Source organism: Zonotrichia albicollis, chromosome 7 (assembly GCF_047830755.1).
Source record: "Zonotrichia albicollis isolate bZonAlb1 chromosome 7, bZonAlb1.hap1, whole genome shotgun sequence".
In the NCBI taxonomy this organism is placed as follows: domain Eukaryota; kingdom Metazoa; phylum Chordata; class Aves; order Passeriformes; family Passerellidae; genus Zonotrichia; species Zonotrichia albicollis.
The window spans coordinates 43,605,279-43,626,419 of NC_133825.1; the positions used below are offsets into that span (position 1 = coordinate 43,605,279).

General features: G+C 41.0%; 1 long non-coding RNA gene across 1 annotated transcript; it reads left to right on the top strand.

Annotated features, from left to right (window-relative positions):
- Positions 1-714: 714 nt before the first annotated feature.
- On the top strand, positions 715-18,502 carry LOC141729708 (uncharacterized). The gene is made up of 4 exons (XR_012581149.1): positions 715-961; positions 5,479-5,524; positions 10,960-11,055; positions 12,794-18,502. It is a non-coding gene; the product is annotated as an uncharacterized LOC141729708 (long non-coding RNA).
- The last annotated feature ends 2,639 nt before the right edge of the window (positions 18,503-21,141 follow it).

Consider the following 21,141-nt stretch of genomic DNA (forward strand, 5'->3'; position numbering starts at 1 on the left):
TGCTTTCCCTCAGCCATCTGTACAGCTCTTTCCTTCGGAAGTGGAAATGCCTCGGTAGAAAGGTCAAGGTATTAGTGCACTGGGCAGGATTCAGACAACTTTTTTCAATTTCTGCTATTGACTCCCTGCATGACCTGAGGTAGGTCCCTCATTTCTCTCTGTCTTAGATCTCTATCTGTAAAATAAGGGTATTTCTTTTCCTTTTCCTAGTCTATTTGTCAGCTCTTTAAGCCTTGGCATTAGGTGTGGATGAAAACACACCCACACCTATGGCTCTCAAAGCATAATGACAGGAATGCAAATATGCAAGACCATACCTGAGTTTCAAAATCAACACAGTATATCTGCTCTCTGTTACTGATTCTTTTTCTTATTTGTATCCTTCTTTATCCATTAAAAATTGGGATTTTAAAATTTGAGCTCATCAGTGTAGAGCAGAAATTTGTGATAATCTACTTTCAGACCACTGAAGATGGGAAGAAACTTCCCAGCAGCAGGTTCACTTGCAGCTTTGGGTAAGGAGTTTCTTTAGGAAGCTCTTGCTGGCCAGAGTTTACAGCAAGGCACTGGAATACAGGGATCACAGGCTGATCTGGCATTGCATTCCCTGTCCTCCTCAAAGGTGCTGTAAGAAAATGTAGCAGAACAGGATATGCTATTTAAACTCACAGCAGTAGCAGCAGTAAAATGTTTAAAAGTCCCCATGAACCAACTTCTTAATATCCTGTCAATGCCTCTTCTCTCACACCCCTGCTGTAACCGAAAGGAGCAACCAGAGAGATGTGGATTTCCACTGCAAAGCTGGCCAAAGGCGTGTTCTCCCCTGGCCAAATCCCACCTCCTCCTTGCAGTTCATCACCCCTCAGCTGTGTTGATACAGCAGTTTATTATTAACATCATTTTCAGACATTCCCTTCAGGAATGCAGGCGAGGGCTCAGCCCCACGCTCCTGGTGGCACAAGTGAGGCGTGTGGGATGGGATGGGATGCGATGGGGTGGGATGGGATGCGATGGGATGCGATGGGATGTGATGGGATGCAGGGATGGGATGGGATGTGATGGGATGCGATGCGATGGGATGTGCAGCTGGGACTCGTCAGGCTGGGCTTGCTGCTGTGCCAGGCTGCTGTGCAGTGACCCAGGTCTCACTGTGGGCAGCCTGGTGTCCTGCTCACTGCATAGGAATGAATGTGTGTGCTTTCCCACGGAGCTGGGTGCATAGTGAATTCCCGAGGTTACTCGTGGCACGGCACTCCTTGGGAGAATGTGTTAATTCAAATGTTTGTCTCACAGTATGTAGGAGTTGGAGTCAATGCTGGGAAATGTAAAACTCGTGACACACTGTGATAATGGGGGCATTTAACACAGACCATTGAGAAATCATAGTGAGGGAAATCAAACAAGAAAAACTATGTGAGGAGACTTTTGACGAGTTTTTGCTTTCCTTTTGTTCTTCTTTAGAGGGTGAATGGATGGGGATGCTGGCTCCATTTATGGCTTGTAAGATACAATTTTAACAGTGATCTTACTAAAACATTGTTGAACCTCATTTTGCCCCAGTAACCAAAAATTGGCTTCAATTTGCATGCTTGTGCAGAAGATTATGCTAGGTAGAAGCAGAGCATTTATGGTCTCCAGATGGCAGCTGTTTTGATATATGAAGGTCATATCTTTTTAGATCCATTTGTTTTGTATCCATAGACAAACAGGTTGAGATTTGGGGCTGCTAGGAATCAGAATGAATGGATAATAAATAATGGAACCTCAGTTTCCATGCAGGAAAATTAGTCTGTGAGCTACTATGGATACACCTGTTGATCAACAGATTGGCCAATGCCAGCAAGAACTTTTTAATCAGGAAAAAAAAGGCATACCTGGGGATACGTGCTATTAAAATTACCATCAGATGGAGGAAGGAAGTAACTTCACAAGGAGAATACTGATAAATTTATTCTTCCCAACAAAAACTGTGGAGATAAGCCCATTAACAACTTTCTGTTTCTGCTTCTCTTTGTATTAATTTTCTCTTTCTTAGCTGAAAATTTAAGAGAACATTTAATCTCTTACAAATTATATAGAATTGTATGCCTATTTGTCTAGTTCCTTTCATCAGCAAGGGTAGAAAGAACTTTTTGTCAGTTATGTCATTAATCCTGGGCTTCTAGTCTTGATTTGACTATTGTGAATAGAGTAACTTCCAGAATCTGTTTGAAAATGTACATATCCATGCTTTTTTTGAGCAGAAAAGTTGCTCACCGTTCTGACAAATGGTGTGCCTAACACCCAGCTTCAATCTCACAGGTGGAACATGGGGACCTAAAATGACAGAATCAAAGCCCAGGAAAAAAGAGCAGAACAAGGCTGGATTCTCAGAAATGACTAATGATAAGAGGGGCCTAGAAGAAGATCAGGCTTTCAGCTAGCTTTGTGTGCCTAACCTCTGAAGATTTAGAAGCATTTAAGATGTCTCAAACCTGAGCCAAAATTATCTTCAGTCTGAAGTTTGCTCATTGACTGCTCTCTTCTCTTTGGGCTGGTGCCTTCATTTGTCCCACAGGTCGTCTCACAATGCATTTCCCCATCGTGCCTGTGGTCCTTTCATCTCGCCTCATTTCCTGAGAGCGCTTAACTGCTTGGAATTCTTTTCTTTCTCCTAATTTGAGAGTTCAAAGTATGGATTTGTAGCAAATTATTCCTGATGAGTGGTTTCATTAAAAGAACAGAAGGGAAAATTTTCTGAAAACTTTCTCTGCTGAAAAGGGAAGGGATAGGGAAATAAAGTACAGCCTCACACAACACTGAGAACTTCCCAGAACTGTGATGCATTGTTTTCTGTAGAGTTAAGGGCATGGACATGCTGCTGCACCTTGTCTTTGCTGAAATGAAGATGAGCTCTACTACTAAACACAGTGCCCTTCCCTTTTCACAGGGGGCATTTTCCAGTGGTAACAGTGGTTCACTACAAATGGGACAATTTCTCCACAAAGATCATAGACATAGAGCCAAAATTTTAGTGCATCTCAAGCCTAGGAGATTCATTAAGAGATTATTTGTACAAGAAAGTGTAATATTTTAATGCATTTCAGTTGTTGAGCATAGGGTACAGTTTCTTCCAAGACAACTGGGGAATTGTAGCTGTACACCAATCAATAAACGCAGTGGGACTTCCTCAGCCTGTGATGCCATCAGCCATTATCTTGATGAAAAACATGTATTCTTGTGATTTTCAAATTATTATTTAGAGAGGGTCAGGTTAATTCTACTGTATCAAGAAGGTAAGAGTAAACTGGGAGAGCCTGGGTGTATAAAGCTTAGTAGAAAGGAGAGAACCTATCTGTCACTGGGTCAGCCTCTCAGAGGTCTGTTAATAATGGATTTTCATGAGTTAACCTTCTATCCTGTCCTTTTCAAAATGCTGTCATGTAACATGAGTTATGTGCTACCAGATAATTTTCCTAAAGTGGTTGCAGTGCACACCAGAGATAGTTGTGCTCTTTGTCTGGACTATCATTTTAGAACACACTTTAACTACATCTTCTGTAGGATATAGCCACTCTGGGGATCTTTTAGAGGCACAATTCACAGCAGACAAACCATCTCTGATGTGTAGTCATGCAAAGTGAAATAAAACAAGGTGAGACTGAAGGCGTCAGTCGACTTTAAATGTATCCGAATCCTTTCTCCCAGGAGAAGGCAAAAGGCAGTGGCTCTAACCTTGCTGTGGCTTGTACAACACTTACAACACTGATTAACACTTGTTCACGTTCTGCCTGATTTCAGTGGAAATTCCACGGGGCTTCTGAGGATTCTGGAAGCGCCAGGTGAGGAATTCATGGAGGGTTACCCACTACAAGGAAAACCCAAGAGGCTCAGGCAGCATTGCTTCAGCACAGGAGCACAGCAGGAGCCAGCCTGGCTGTGGCTACAGCCCTGTGCATTGTACTCCCCTGAAGGGCACAGTAGGGACCTGAACCCTTTGGGGCCAAGCAGGGCCTGATTCTGGGTTTCCCACATTTTGCAAAAGTCCTCAAGAAATGGAAATTAGGCAATGGAGGCAGCAGGAGCTCAGCACCCCAGCCCAGCACAAAGAGCCTGGGCAGGTTCTTGAGGTGTTTTCCCATCTAACCCTGGAGTGTGATGCACTTTAGGCTGGAGACAGGCGCCCTTCTGCTCCACCCAGGGAGATTTTCCAGCATGCAAAAGTGCCTAATGAGCTCTGGAGCCCAGGATGAAGGTGCTCACAGAATTAAATCATCTTTGGGACTATGCGGTGTAGAGAGTAAATACTGTACATCACCATCTGAGAGGCTGGCTCCTAACTTCAATTTAATCCCTATTTAGACTGCTCGAATCTTTATGTTCTCATCCATAAAATGGATTTAACAGCATTTTCCTGCCGTTCAAGGCAGCTGGGTAAGCACGCAAGGATATGTGCCTTAGCACTAATGAGCTCTTATGAGTACTGTAAATGAGAATCATCTAGATTAAAATGATACAGGGGCTTTTCTTTATTTTGCTGAAAATAACTGAATCTCTAAGGTCACTTATGAGGGGTTTTTTTCAGTGGAAATCTTTAAATTTTGTGTAGGAAAAAGTGGGGCCAGAATCTATCAAACATAAAGGTGCATGCATAAATATGCATAAGGCAGTCCAACATTTTCATGCTAAGGAAGTACTGTATAAATTTTTGTTTTGTTTTATTTTATATTTTAATTTTTTCACGGTAAGAAGTGTCTAGTAGAGTCAGCTGCATTCAGGAGAGATCTGATGCCTCAGATTGCTGTCTTTGGGCTTTGGATTTCAAAAGTAATGGAATAGTTCCACAGAAACAGAAGGTTGAATGAGGGAAGGAAAAATGATTGTGGTTTGTACACAAATTATTTCATCCAAATCCACCAATTATTACACTATGATATGTGCTTGTAGACTCTGACTAGTGTGAAACATGGCAATATCTACTTTTTGGGCAGAATATATTTTTGTTCAGAAGAAGGGGCAAACATGAGTTTGAGCTGCACATGCAGAAGCAGAGGTACAGAGAAACCTCTCCCACCTGCTTTGCCTTTTGCCTTTTACTTGTGTGTGGAATTCCTGTGCTTGTGAATGGTTAAAGGAATAAATTCTTCATTTGTGGCAGGATTAGAAAGCCCTAACTCCAAGAAAGAAAGGAATATCATGATGTAAAATGACTTGAAGTTTAAATTGTTACTTAGGCTTAAATCCAATGGGCTTCACTGCTTGAAATTAGAAAATGAAAATGGTGCTCTCTTTTCTTGGGTTGGTTTTTGGTTTGATTTCTGTTTGTTTTGTTGTCGCTGTTTTGGTTTTTGTTTGTTTTTTTCCTCAGGTATTGGAAACAAGATCTTTTGGAGCATTCTCTGTTATTTATCACAAAACCAGCTGCAGAGCTGAAACATGAGATGTACAAGGCAAAATTAATAAAGATTGTCATTCTTTCTGGTTTGCCTCTTCCTGCAGGATTTCTGAGGTGCCCTTGCAGCCACACCAACCATGTGTGATTACAGTGAGTATGATTATGTCTGGATGCTTAGCACCAATTTCCAGGCTGAAGACCATGATTTTGTTGTGTATTATTTATAAAGTTCCTGCTAGGCCTAATGCTTGCTTCAGGAGAGATCACTGTTGAATATTTGAGCTGAACCTGTCTCATACCACTTAACAACCCACTTTATCAGCACACTGTCCACAGTAATGCTGAACACACTTCCCAACAGGGCAAATTTTAACTGCTCCATTACTTTCTCAGAAAACTGGCCTCCCTTTTTGGTAAATACCTTCTGATACCTTGGACTGAATGTACACCTGAAAAGAGGGTCAGGGTCTCCTGAATGCAGTTGAATGTTGTTTCACCAGCAGCATTTCACTCTGGAAACTTTGGACTCTTTTCAGTTTTCCAAGTCAGCAATTGGATCATATTTATTTAGAGCTGGCTGTGCAAATGTATTGATTTGTAGCCTGTTATTGTTTTGTGCCTTGTATTTATGTGGCTCTAATGGACTGAAAGTGTTTCAAAACTGAAGGGGATTAAAATATAGAGCTTTTTCTCTGGGTAAGTGTAGGGAATATTATAACTTGAAATCTGTTCTAAAATGTGATTTTACAGCTTTTATATACTGTTATTTTAAAGCTAGAGATACTGTGCCATCCAGTAATTGAGTACAAAGCCATGAAAATAGTAGAAAGAAATGAAGGTACAGAGAGGAAACAATGAAGCTGGCAACACAAACCCTTGTCAAATGTGAGGAATGAGCTTTGAAACAAGCTCTGACTTTGCCTCAGCACCACTTGCTTGGTCAAATAATCTCACCCCCCCCAGCCAGATGTCACCATATGGCCAGTGACAACTTTCAATTAAAGGCTATGGTGTTTATCATCTCCTTTTACATATGGATAAAAAGCAGCTCTGTGACCTGCCCATTGCACCCAAGAGGATTGTGCTCCTTCTTTACAAGATATGTGTGCCAAGGCTCATCCCCATCTGGGTGCTGTAAGTTCCCAAGCCCAGTTTTAGTGTTTTGCACCTTTGTCCAGGCACTGCCAGCTCTGAGTGGAGCCTGCATCTCCAGCAGTGCCTGGGTACTGAGGGTGGGCTTTGGTGAAGCTTAGGGCTCAACTCAGTGCTGAAAATGCCACTGTGCAGTTGATTTGAGCCTCAGAGCTGCTTTGGCTGCCCATTTCTGCAAGGGGCATTGTCAGAGCATGGCCACACAAATGTGAATGTTGTGTCATGCATCTCAGCCACAGAGCAAGGAGCCCAGTGCACTGTGAGAGCACCAGTCACACTTACCAAGGGGTCCTGGCACCATTCACAGTGAGGGACAGATGTTAATGATCCAATCAGCTGCTCATCCTTGAGATTGCATAATGATTATCCAACAAATTTGATGATTGGAGTTACTATGTGTTTTAAGCTAACTTTATTGCATGGCTGGGTTTTCCCAGTAATCCTACACAGTATCCAAGGCACCATTCAGTGGCTTCTTGCAAATCCCTGCAAAGCAATTACTGTCCTTTCTACATATTCAGGAATTGTCAGTTTCAGGTGCAATTAAAGTAAAATTGCTTTCAGTAGGTACTTGGCTATGATGACTTTTGCTGGTCATAATTCTCTCTGCACTATGTTGCTTCTTCAGATAAAAATTATATTTCTCTTGTGCCCTGGAATCTCAAGCTCATTTTTGACCCAAAGTATCCTCAGAGAGTTGTAAAACTAAGATGTTATAACTGCACATTACCTAGTAATGAACATTGTGAGAGTCAGGCCAGGAAGATGAAGACAAGAGGTATGAATTAATGTTTTAATAATCTTCCTCAGATCGGTTCAAGTCATACAGGCAAGGATCCCAGTAACTGCTGGTGAGCAATGCAGCTGCTCCAGTGTGCTCTGATATTGCTGTGTAGCTCTCCCAGGAGATGGTGCTCAGTGTCTGCAGAGACAGATGGTCACCCAGCCACCAACAGAGCTTTGACCTTGTCCCAGCACCATGGTGAAACTGTGCACTTTGGACAGAGCTGCTGCTTGCAGTGGCACGGCTTTTGCTGGAGGCATAGGAAACTCATTAATTTGTTTTTACTTATTTTTAATCCTAGGCTAGGCAAGACATCCTTTTGTACTGGTCCAGGGCATCCACCATTTTTATAGTGGGAAGGAAAGAGCTGCTCCATTTCAGACTAGCACAAGGTTAGAATTGAAACACAGCTGTGAATCATACCTCTTGGTTCTGCAGGGCTGGGGCAGGAAACCTGTGGGAGCAGCATCTCCCACTGCACCGTGCTGGTGCTCCTTCCCCAGCACAGGAGCCAACCAGCATGAGACATTTTGCAGACCTGCACAGTGCCAGCCTTCCCACACACCCATGTGTGCTGCCAGGCCACATCTGCTGGGATTTGTCCATGGTCGAAATAACCAGAGCAGTGTCTTGTTCTTGCATTTTGGAATACAAAGGATTTCCAAAGACAAGGCAAAAACTCAGTTTCAACATCTCATAGCGGAAACCCCAAACACTACAGAGCTATATCCTAGAGAAATAGGTTTAATAGATTAAGAGGCTGTCTTCTGGCACTGTGCAAGGTGTTGGGCTTGCCTGAATCATTCCTTGAACACAGCTTTTCTCTGAGAAAAAAACCCTTGTCTGGCTTTAAAGATTTTGTTCAACGGTGGAGAACGCAGTACAAATCTTGCTTACTTGTTGCTATGTTTACTTACATTCTCTGTTAAAAATACAACACTTCTCTATGCTGAACTGGTCTAGATTTAACAGCCAGCCAGCCTTGTTAAAGCTTTGTCTATGGATGGAAAACTTTCTAGTTATTTTCTAATTTTCTGTTCCTTGTTAGGTTCCCACAGTCAGGGTTCATGACAGTACACAGTGGGTTTGTGATGAGATTGCACAGTTAGGGATGTGCTATTAGCCATGCTTTTCACAGACACTTAGCATCACCCTTTTGGCTCTTCTTGGAACCATCTCCAATTTTTCAGCACCAGTTTGATAAGATTTACTGAAAAAGGACAGTACAGACCCAGATGGCTTCCCACCCAGTGCATATTCAGAAGTGGCAACACTTCCATGTGTGTTACTATAAATACAGCAACAAACACTTCAAATGATTTAATCTGGTATTTTTAAGTACCTGTCTGCTGTGAGATGGGTGCAGTGCCACAGAAGTAGTGCTCAGAAAAGCCAGCATGCCTGAGCTGACCCTATTCCTCCATTTGGTTGGTCCAGAAAACATGGTTCAGTACAAAAGGGAGTACATTTGCAGTGACTGTGCCAGATACAGCTTTCTCAGACACCAGTGAACCAAAAAATTGGGAACAGGGGGAAGTTATTAGAGAAACTGTTAGCAGTGCAACCTCCTTTGTTTTCTTTAATATACCCTCTTGATCTGTTCTGTGCTCAGAGCCACCTTGCAGTTTGTCAGGCACCACGAGTGCAGCTCCTGGTTGTTGGGTGTTTAGAAGAGTCAGTTAACCAATAAAACCCTGGGCCAAGCTCCCAACGAGCATCTGGCTCTGCTTGTCTGGATGTGTCTGTGAGTAATGCCAAGCTACAGGAAAGCCAAGCCAGTATTCAGACATCAGTTTTTTGGAAATGGGAATTGTTGTGTTATTTATCTTCTGTATTAATGGAGAGGGCCTGGCTTTTGTTTTTTAACCTTGTTGTTTCAATGCCAGAGCTGTAGAAATATAACCCAAGTTAAAACAATAGCTCTTAAAAGATGTGATATTTTCTTTCATCCCCTGTTTAGTAAGCAGCCTTGGCAGTGTCATTTCATAAAAAGAACTGCAAAGTCACAAGGTCCAGAAATACAGTAATTCCAGGAATGACAAAAAAAATGACCTGCTTTGTCTTTTTATTGACTATAACTGTGGTGAAAAAGGCCATTCTGCATCCTCAGCCGTAACTGGTTAATTACTTTCTGTTGTTTTTTGTAGATGTTTCTAACCAACATTAAGTAAAATGTACATTGTGGAGCAAACCATCCATACAGTATATGCCATAATTACTGTTTAGCAATTTCACACTAGCAAAAATTTATTAAAACTTCACGACTCATTAATAGTAAGTGATCATAATCGCTTAATAGAAAAGGAAACTCAGCTAATGATAGAAGTGCTGATTAATGTTTTTGACCTTAAGACAGGAAGTCAAGTGAAATTAATGTCACTGGGTGTTGAAAGTTAAGTTATTGTCAAGTGTAGATAGCCCCTAATCAAAAGAGAAATCCCACAACTTCACAAATTTGGTGTTCTTCATTGCTTTTTCTATAATCCGTGGCATTTCAAAAAATCTCACTGCCACATTTCAAGTAGCACAATTGACCCATCTATTACTAAAGTCAGTTTAAAAAAGGAAGTTACACACACACACACACACACACACACATATATATATACATACAGCCACTTCAGGATGAGATCTTACAGAAATACTTAACACACTGACCATACTTAACCAAGCAGCGTTAATGTAGCTATTTATCTCTTTATTTTGGCCAACAGTATTCCTTCTATGAGCTCAGGTTAAATATTTTTGAAGAGAATAACAGCCCAGCTGACCAGTGAGTTGCCCCATCACACATCAGCTGCTTGGGCACCGCTGGAGCTGACAGGAGGGCTGTCCTTGCAGCCAGCTGTGTGCCTGGGAAGCATCTCAGCTTTGCATCTGGCTGCTCCTGATGCCCACTGGGGCTGATGCAAGTGGTGGCATTTGGGATGCAGCAGGCACAGGACTGCACCAGGAGGGCCTGTGGCCAACCTCAGGCCAGGTCAATGTGGCAGTGGAATATCTGTGCAAGGGCCCCAACCCCTGAGGCAACTCAGGTACCGGGCTGTAAATGGAAATGACTTCTACTTCAGCTGTAAGTATTTTTGATGTGTGCTCTTTTTTCATATTTTGAAATGAGAGCTTATTTGAAAGCAGGATTCCCCAGGACATACGTGTTATTAGTTATGTCACAGCCCTGCATGTAGCATTTCAAGATGAAGGGTGTGGAGCCTCACACATTGGCCTAATCAGTCCCACTGAAAAGGTTGAATGGAAGCGCCTCAGCCTTTCACCTGAGAAGAAATTATTTCCAGATTTCCTAACTCAGGTTGTGAGCACTCTAAAACTCAGTTTGAAAAACCTTCCCTAGATTATTCAACAGCTCCCATGGTGGGCAGAGAGGGAGGGACAGTTTCTTCCAAGTATGAGCAGAAATCTGGCTGCTGTTAGTGAGCTTTATGTTCCTTTGACATCAGTCAAAGTCACAGAGGGAAGGACAATCCCTTTCTAATAATGTCACTCAATATTTAGCCTACTACATTTGTATTAATAATAAAGCCCTCAGGCAGTGGGTTATGTGCAGCCATTGATTTGCTCAAAACAGCACTGAAATATTGACAAATACTGTTTTGGAGACGAATAAAAGCTAAACTGTATTTATATCCACCAGATTCTGACCTCTGACAAACAAGCAAATGGAACTGCACAGCCAGGTTAATGCTACCTTTGAGCCTCTCCAAGCCAGAATGAAGCCAGCAGTGGATTGGTAAATGCAGATTTATTTTTGCATTTTTGTTTTTATAATTTATATCTGTGTGTGCACTTTGTGGGAGACTTTCCAACTGCTTCTCTTGAAGATTTTTGTGTTAACATCTCTTTTGAAAGCAAGAGGGATGTGGCACACTTGCAAACCTGCAGATAAATACCATCTGTTTAGTTAATTTCTCTGAGAATATTGTGTGTGGAATGTTGTTCTTTTTTTAAAACATATATTCAAGAGCAATTCAGAGATTTGAATTGCACGTCCTTCCAAAACAATTGACTACAAGACTTTATTTTATAATGCTACAAAAGATAAATGCATTTTTTATTAAAGACTCTGTAAACTACACTTTCTACCTCAGAGAAAAGATTTTCTATCATCCTCTTTGGGGAAAAAAAACAACAACAACCAATCAAAAAGCCTTCTGCACAATAACTACGGAGTAACATTTCCCAGTCCCTATTTTGGCTTTTTCCTCGCTGTTGCTCTGCAGTTTTCTGTAATTAATACAGATAAAAAAATTTGATGACGCAGAATAAGGGGGCGTAATTTGTATTCAGAGCCAAAAAAGACACGCATCTCACCCAAACAACTGAGTTTATTGTAACCAAAAAAATGTTTCAGGAGATCGTACTTCTGTCTCTGAACGCAAACCAGAACTCAGCATGAAGCAGACAATAACAGAGACAGGGGTTTTTGCCAACATGCAGGAGCAGTGCAAGTGTCAGGGCTGGCTGACTGCTTGGGCAGAGGGTTTTGGAGAGCTCTAGGAGCATGCCTGGGAAATGGTCAGGATCACCTCTCAAAATCCCTTCCCTGTGCAGCTCAGAACTCTGCTAAATTAATGGCACACTGGAAATGCATCTCCAAGAAAACTCCAACTGGGAAGGTGTCAGATTTGCCCCCTCTAACCTGTCCATCTTTGTCCATGCCTGCTTTGAAGATGCCAAATCATTCATCTGCTTACCAGGGTGTCATTTAAAATGTCTCTGCCCATTAAACTGAAATTAATCTGTAAAAGCCATGTAAAGTAGATAACCCCACTATCCAGGCATCACTAGACCTTACAAACACTCCTAAAGGAAGTCAGCCAAAGTGCAATCAGCACTGTTTTAAACATGGCAGCCAGGACAGTGCAGAGAGAACCCAGTTTTTTCTTGAGGATGCTGGTGCCTCTGTCATGACAGGAGATGGATGCTATGAGGGGTCATTCCTCATAAACAGCATAACCTCTACATGTGGAACAAGGGCAGTGTAATGCAATGTTTGTGCACCTTCTAGGCAGTCCCTTGGCACTAACTTGCCCAGCCTTTGTCCAGGAAAAGTAGCCCTAACTGCCATGATCTGTCAGCCCACGGGGAAATTGCCAAAGGCAGCCTACGTGTGAACAATTAAACACAAAAACCCCGCCAGCCCTAGATCAACAAAGCACAGCCTAAAAATCATACCCACAGATGAGGCACACTGAAGAAGTCATCTGGTCGTGCACAGTTGGCTGCTTAGTGATGTCAAAAGCAGCTTGGTTTCATCTGTCCCAGGAGAGGCTGCTCAGCAAGTCTGTCATGGAGCTGTACCTCATGAGTGGAGGCTTTGCTGCTGTTCCTCCATCCTCAATCCTCCTTTTTCACAGCACTGGAGCTGTGGCAGTGCAAAGAATGAGGGAAAGGTAGAAGAAAAGTCCAATGCTAACTCATATTGGCAAACATTTTGATTGCTTTTGTGCACCATGCTCTCCAAACAGGTTTTGAAATGGTTAAATGTTTGGAAGATGGCACTGCAGGAGCTGAAGAACCTGGAGCACTTTATCTACAGGAATTAATAGCAGCAGAATGACTCCTAAATCCAAGAAACCTCAATAGCTGGCCCAGGGAGCCAAGCTGAGTGTTGGATACTGCCAAACAGAATGTGCTGCCTTCCCCTCCCACCTCCTGAAAGACAGATCATCTGGGTAGCAAACGGTGCCAGGACAGCTAAACATCTCCTGCTTGCATCACCCCTGCAACTCGAGACCCTCCTGGAGCTGCCAAAGCATGATGATGATGATGATGATTTAGCTGGAAAAGTGTTTTCAGCCCTTGTAGAGCAGACCTTTAACCTTGGATTTTGTGCATCTCTACCACTCCCATCTCTCCTTCTCGCACCCTGCCCCCAGACCTTGCTTCTCTCTCTGAGTAACAGCAATTTAAACTGATCTTAAAATGGTGGGAGGCTCTGGCCCTCTGCAGAGCAGCAGCTTTTACATGGGTGAGTGTGATTGCTCTTCGCTCATAATATATTCATTTGTTAAATATCAGTTTGGATACAAATACATGCTGAAATAATTTTCCTGGTTTTCAGTCAGCAACATGAGGCAAGGCATCCTGAAAGCTTTGTTTATCCACCTTCCCTTTCCTCTCCAGCACACTCTGCATTTCCTAAAATATCCTCCCGCTAGAGCTTTTGTCTTCAAAGCCTCTGCAGCTCTTCTGCTGCTGCCATTGTGTGGAAATGGGAGCGAGCCCTTTCTCTCTGGCCTGGCAGGAGGAAGGGCTGGGATGGGTGTGGAGGCGTCTGTGCGTGCCAGAGAGTGAACAAGCATGAATAGGGCCAGCTGGCCCCTCTCCTGCCCGTCCCTCCATCATCCCCATCTGATGCTGCCTGCTCATTGTCATGTTGCAGGCCACATTCACTAACACAAAGAGACTAGGGAGCAAGCAAATGAACAGATATTTAAAGGGAAAAAGCTTTATTTCTTATTTTCTTAGATCATGGTAGGCTGCAAAACAACAGGGAAAAATGAGATCAACTTTGTTGTCCTTTTTTTTTGCCAGATAAGCTTCCTTTTTTTTTTTTTTTTTAATAATAAATCAAAACAGAAGAAAAACAACCAGGAAATTGTTCGCACAAAAACATGCTTTTTAATAAAAAAGAGAAGAATGTTTATTGAGAGGGATTTTTTTTCTGGATATGTACAATACTAATGCAGGAGGATTATGCTAACAGAAAACGCCAAACATCATGAATTGACTTCCAAAGTGTGGACAGTCCAAAGAGCAACGTCCTCAGAGCAAGTAAGTCAACAGGAACAAGTGAACAGTGGTTTTTGGGGTTTTTTTTACAACAAATTACCAGCCATTATGACTGAGGACCTGACACAGAATAACCTGCAGTGAGATGTACAGAAATCCCTAAGACGACACAGAAATTGCACAAGAAGGTAACTGTTTGTGTAAGAATTTCCTCCAGAAAATGGAAGCAGGTTCTAGACAGTTTTGGAAAAAGACAAAGAGAAAAAATAGGTGGAAAAAAGTGCAGGAAAATGCTAACATTGGATATCCTCAGATCACAGTGAATGCCAGTCCTCCTTGGTTCAAATGCTACCTGCTACCTTTATCTTCACCTGTAACCTTTATCATAATGATGTAAGAAAAATTACTTTTATTGTGAGCCTTCTCCTGCTGTTTCCATTTTGCTGCAGCTCTCGTCAACTTGTAGCTTACACAAAAAGTGCAAAATTCAACCCACCCTCAGGGGAAAGACTCATGCACCTTCCCAGCCAGAGCAGTACTAATCACAGCTAATCACTTGAGTACTAGGTAATGCTGTACAAAACCTCACACAAACCCTGTCAGGGCAAACTCAGCAGCAATAATTCTGGGGGAGGGAGAACATGGAGATCAATAACTGCCACCAGTTAAGCTTCCCACATGTTGGAGTGCTTTGAAGCAATTTCTCCCACTGACTGCACTTGGGATTTATTTTTTGTTCTTATCCAGAAACAATGTAGGCTACTGGGAAGAGGTAAGAGGTTGACTTTATGCAGCACTTCCCAGAAAAGCAGCAATATAAAAATCAAGATCATATTTTTCTTTGAATTTTTGCCTCTTCTTAGTTTTCTTTTTAAGAAATATATGACTCAGCTCAGTCTGGATTGTGCACTCCTGACTGCCAGGCACAATCCCCTGTGAGGCTTTGTTCCACCTCTAATAACCCTTGCAAACATTCCTTCTGTCCTAACTTTCACTTAAAGGTTAAAGCCTTTGTCTCAGCCCCAAGCAGGCAGAGGATGTCATTGCTAATAACCAGGTCTGGGGATGTGAGAAGGAGATCCTGTGCTCCCAGCATTTAGGCTGCATGCTCCCAAAAGAATTGCTTCACTTCTCAGAAGGGGGAACAGTTTCCATGGGCTAATCCACAAAGTCAAAGAAAAAACCCACGATTTCTCTGTTTTATCCTCAGTGGGACACACATTTCTCTCTCAGCAGTGTGCTTTCTGCAGTATCTCCTGCTAAAATAAATGGTGGTTCCCTAAACAGTAATTTTTGCAGCTTCAGGCTTTCTCCTGTTTCTCCAGCTTCCTTCTGTCATATATATCCTATTCCATAAACATTACCATGGGAGGACAATATAGTTTTAATCTTATTTTGAAAATTACTCCAGAGTTTCAGTAGATGTGAACTTCAGCTTGCTTCTGTGCTTGAAGTTTACATCTCCCTGTGGCTCACTGCATCCGTGGGGTTCAGCCTTTGTAGCATTTAAGCTTTGACCTAAGGACAAGTGCAGTGGCCAAAAATCAACTCCCTACTCAGCTGAAGAGCTGCAGCTAGCAAGCCTGCCATGACTGATTTGTCAGCATGCAGCTCTGACAGGTTTGTTAGTGGGGGATAAACCACCCCAGCTGGACAGGCCCAAGCGATGGAGCACACAAAAAGGCTTTGGAGGAAACAGGTTTGTAAGAAGTCAAATATTTTGGTATTTTGAAAGGAGGAATTTGAGGGAAATTTACCTTAAATCTATGACTTATTTTCTTCTGGATTCTAGGAAGTTCTCCTTTTGGCAGATTAAAACCCAGTGCAAAAGAATGATAATGCTGGAATCACTACCAGCAGGTGAAAGGGGGCAAAGATTTGGGTGTTTTAATCTAGGCAACAATTATCTCTAATCCTGTGCATGGCAACAGCTATTGGCACTGAATAAGGTAAAACAATAGGAACTGGTTTAAACTCTGGTGAAATGTGCTCAGAGAACTGCTGTGAATAGTCTAGATAGTAGCAGTTTAGTACCCATTTAGAATATCACAGTCTATCTTGGTAAGAAATGCTACTGAGAAATTTGTTGACTCTGTGCTCCTTTAAAATTCAGGTAATTTTTGGGCCACATCCTGAATTTGTTGCTCATGTTTTTATGAATGATAAAAACCAGATGGAATATGTTGTAGGAGTTGCAGGAATTGGCTTCTAACTATTGAGGTGCCCACATCTATTATGCATCTATTAAGTATAAACATTGCCTAGAGGCAAACATCAGAAGAAAACATGAAGCAAGGTGTATAAAATTCAAGATAATATTGAGTCAAAAATGAGAATTCATCATCCTCCCTGATTTTACCTTAAGAACAGAGCCATCAAAATTTCCCACAGAGAATTCTTACTCTTGTAAGAATTTACTACTTAGTGAGACTTGATCCATTTGACTGAAATTCCAACTGGAAAATACATCAGAAGTATTTAAATATTTCTAATAGCTTGCAAAGAGCTTGAAAGTTTTCAATCCTATTCAGTACCAAACTAAATTTTAAATTCCATCTGGGGAATAACAACATAATGTTTTAGATTATTCAAGTCAAACCAGTGCTAAAGAGATAAAATGAGAACTTTCAATTTTCTCCCCGTTAAAGGTGTTCTTAGTTCAGTGGAGACATATTCCTGATCACATCTTTTTCTTCTCAAAAGTGAAGGCTGTAATTAAAAAAGAAAACCAGAAAATCAGCACTGAGGCAAATTTCTAAACTTGAATACTGTGGAGTTGGACAAAATGACCTTCCAAAGTTAAAGAGAAGCTGAAACAGCCAATAATTGAAATGTCAGAGGAGGAACTGGCTGCTGAGAAAAAGCAAATATTTAAAGATGAGAAATATTTAACAAGTCACTGGATTAATTTCTCTGCCAAGTTCATCAGAACCAAATATATTTCTATTTGATGTCAGGGACATCAGGTACAATCTGACTAACCTTATGGGCATAAAACAACCCCAGAGGCCTCCTTAGTCCAGAACAGTTTTAATGCAGAACATGCAGAATGCAGAACAGTTTAGCGCAGAAAGAAATAATGTCATAAATTGAACGTATTTTTCAGTGAGGTAGATGCACCTTGGTATTGAAGACAAAGAAAGTTATAATTGTATGAATAACTGCTTGTGCTTCCATCTTTTACTGCTTGCTCTGAAGGAGCTGCTGCTGCAGCAGAATCCAGCTCTTTTATTAGAACCTAAGTATGAGATACTCCTGTCACTTGACATACATAAGATTTATGTCCCTTCAGGGAGCTGTTCTGAGTTTTGCTCTTCTACTTCACTGGTTTCTCACCATCTTTATTCCATGGAAATATCACAGTCATTAGCCAACAATTGAAAATTTTAATTAACTTGAGATTTCAAGGTGATTCCTGCTTTGTTTTCTTGATCTCCAGCCTCATGGCACAGGCTTTGCAAAAGTAGATACCTTCATGTTTTCAGTCTACCAATTTGAACTGCAACAAATTGTAACCAGTCATGTTCAAAAGACTGGGTCTCTAGAGGGATGTAATTTCACTGGGGGGAAAAAACAAACAAAAATAAAAAACAAACCCCAAAACCTGGGAACAGGTCTCCAGACAGGAGTCTGTCTAGGCATGCTTTGAAATGATTAAGAATTCCAGTTCCTCCTAATTCTTCTTACTGACATGGTGGGAATGAAGCTGCTCACTGGGAAGTGGCCAGCGCCCTGGTGGGGACAGATGGACAGCTCCTGCTCAGGGTCAGCACCTCAGCCCCATCCTCCTGAAGGAGCTGGATCTCAGTGAAGGAAGGGCAGCACCCTCAGAACTGACCAAGGCCCTGCATGGTCACTCCCTGGGGCTGCTGCCTGCTGGAGGCGCCACCACCCGCTCTGGACCAAGGGAACCCTCAGCTGCTGCTATTCCTGCTCTTATTCTTGCAATTATCTGAAAGGTTCACCTTCAGGAACAGCTTGTGGAATGAAGAGTAACGCTGACTACTGCAAAACCTCAGCCATACATTTCAGTTCAGTCTCAATTTTACCTCTGTGTGCACTACTTTCAAAAAGAAGCATAAACATGCTGTTAATAATACTGATGACAGTGTCTGTTCCAGTACAAGATGATTTGGATGTGTTTATGGTAGCCCATGGTTTAATTTACACACAACTGAACTGGTGAGATTTACAACTGGAACAGTAGATCATCTCTAAGTACATCTTTATTTGGACAGTCCCCATATTACTGTTATATGGATAAAATTAATCTTTTAAAGGGTTGTATAAAGTCCAGGCCAGGCTTGTTCATTAGGCACTCAACACATGATATTTTAGTGACTGAAAGGGGAAAAAAATTAAACAATTTGCATAATTCAATACTGTAGCATGTGACTGCATAGGCAGGGTCACCATGCTAAACTGACATCATCCACACTTCATGCAACTTTGAAAAATTCTCCAATATTTGCATGATGATGCCTGTAAAGTGTCAGACTCCTAAGGTTATTTTTTCCTTTCTGCCTGTTTAATAAGCAATTTAATTTTTTTAATTAGGACTTTAGTATACTTTTAATTTACAGGGCAAAATGCTTAAGTGCCCTGTTGAGCTTTATTGGCTACCTGTAAAAAAAACCACCACTTTTTCCTCTAATACATATAAATTTAATTTCCAAAGGAAACTCTCACTGACTCAGATAACCAGCAGTTTCTTTTGTAATTAGAAGCTTATCAGGTTGTTATTTACAGTATAAGTGATCAATAGTTTTTACTCTGGATCAGGCAGTGTCAAAGCTCTAATAATTGGTATTAAATGCAAGAGAGATACTGCAACCAAAGCAAACATTAAAAAATCTTCAAAAAGTATATACTATACTGGGAGATTATTAAAATTCCTGATACTGGCTAAAATGTTTAATGTGCTGAATACAAATGATATTTCAGAGAAGGATTTGTGGATCAAAGATGGATTTAATAATCATAATGTTTAGGAATTTGTTTTGAAAATATTTTTAATTGGATAATGTCAGACTTCTGAATTACAATGCTGTGTTCATTAGCATTTCAATAGGTTATACTATCAACTCCTTTTGACATAAAAGAATTTGATTCATTTTAAAAATCATGAATCTCATGATCTTTTTTCTGCTGCCACTAGTTTTCAGTAATTTGATTATCTTCTACAAGAAGAGCAACAGGAACCACATGGGCTTTGCTGGTAATGATGGTCTATATATCTCTTCTCCGAAAGCAGCTCTGCTGCCTTTGAAAGTAATTTGCAGTTCTTATCAACACAGAATTAAAAAGTAATATTGTCTAATTTGTTATGTTCAGTGGCACAGAGTATTGTAGAATTCTATCACATGCAAATCGCTTTGAAACCTGTGTTATGTGACCATAATCAAGAGTACATAAATGAATTTCAAAATTTATGAAAGTGTTTATTATTAGCCAAGAAAAATCTCAAAAGACGAACTCGTCAATAGGTTTAATAGTCTCTTAGCAAGATGTGTATTTTGCACACTCAAACCTCAGTGCAGTTTATAAAATAGTAATTTCTACTTTATAGTTGTATTGCAAATAACTGGTCTGGACATTTCAGTGCAGGACAGGGCATAATTGTGTAAGTCTCAGAGTGAATCTGTACATTCAACATGATGAACTCCTTGCTTGCAGAAGTTATCTTCTCCTTCCAAGAGGAACCAAAACTGATTACTGTTGATCACTTAGACATAACTGCTTGTAACAGTCAACAAGCCATCACAGTAAGGTATAAAGACAGCCCTTAGGAGAAATGCTGCCTATCTGATGACATTTAAAGCTTTAAAGGATTCCTTCTAGATACTGCAGGAAATCATCATGAGCCAGCGCAGGCTGCCAGGGCCACTGAGTGGAACCAAGCCATTAAATCATGTGTACTGGTAACATTGCCATCCAAACCATTCAATTAATTTATGGATCTGGTCTTGCAAACAGTTCACCATGTCAGCAATGCCAAGGTCTGTGGTAGGAACTACCAGGGTGAGAAAACCCTATCACATGGGTACATGTGCACGATGCTGCCTTGCAATTGGATCAACCATCCTTTTGTGTTGGTTTTAGCAGTTCTAAGAAATAAAACACAGTTTAAGTGATATCCTATACCTCTTGTCCCTCTACAATGTTTTGATAAGAGAAGTAAGGCATGAAGTTCCTGTAGCTGTTTGATCTGACATTATCAGGTATGTATAAACAGATGATGATGTTTTAGCAGAGCAAATAAATTGTATGTCATCTTTTTTATTAAACAAAGAGTATAATAACTGGACTATATTATCACAATGGAAGCATAGAAGACCATAGACTGTACAGCTGAAACCCTGTAGCAATATTTGTTCCTCATATTTAAAGAAATGTATCTTTATCAAGCTTTCACAATGGCTGCATCTCGCTAATGTAAAGAATCTTCACTCTTGTTAAGGCTAGATGATTATAATTAAAAGATAAATGTACTGTTAGGAGGTTCTACGCCACACTCTATGAGAATTGAACTGAAAGACATACATTATACCTGTATGTGAATTAGAATGGCTTCTCAGCAGGGAACGCAGAATCACTTACAGTACGTAAACATTTAAAGAGGAAAATGCTAACACACTGAAAGAGTTTAACATCAGTAGCGATTTATCAAATGAAGGAGTTTCATAAAGTCCACTCTCTGGGAGAACATTCACCATTAGACAAAAGCCTGGCATCCTCGATAGTCTGAAGTTCAATCAATTTGAAAACCAAAACCATTCAATGAGATAAACAAGATTTTAAGAAAACCATCGTCTTCTTTCTCAGGTAAAAGCCAGAATTAAAATAATAATTATTAAAATAATCCAACCAGGTCGCTTTACAGGCAAATTTACACACTGTCTCTTTAAAACACAGCATGCCCAAAAGCCTTTTGGGTTTGGAATGTAGCACTGCACCAAGTATTTCACAAAGCCTCTAAATATCACAAGAAGCTTTTTTTAGAGAAAAAAAAAAAATTCCAGCTGACTGAGACTGTTCTAGCAGGAGTGCCTCAGCTTAGCTCCCAGACCTGGAATTCCAG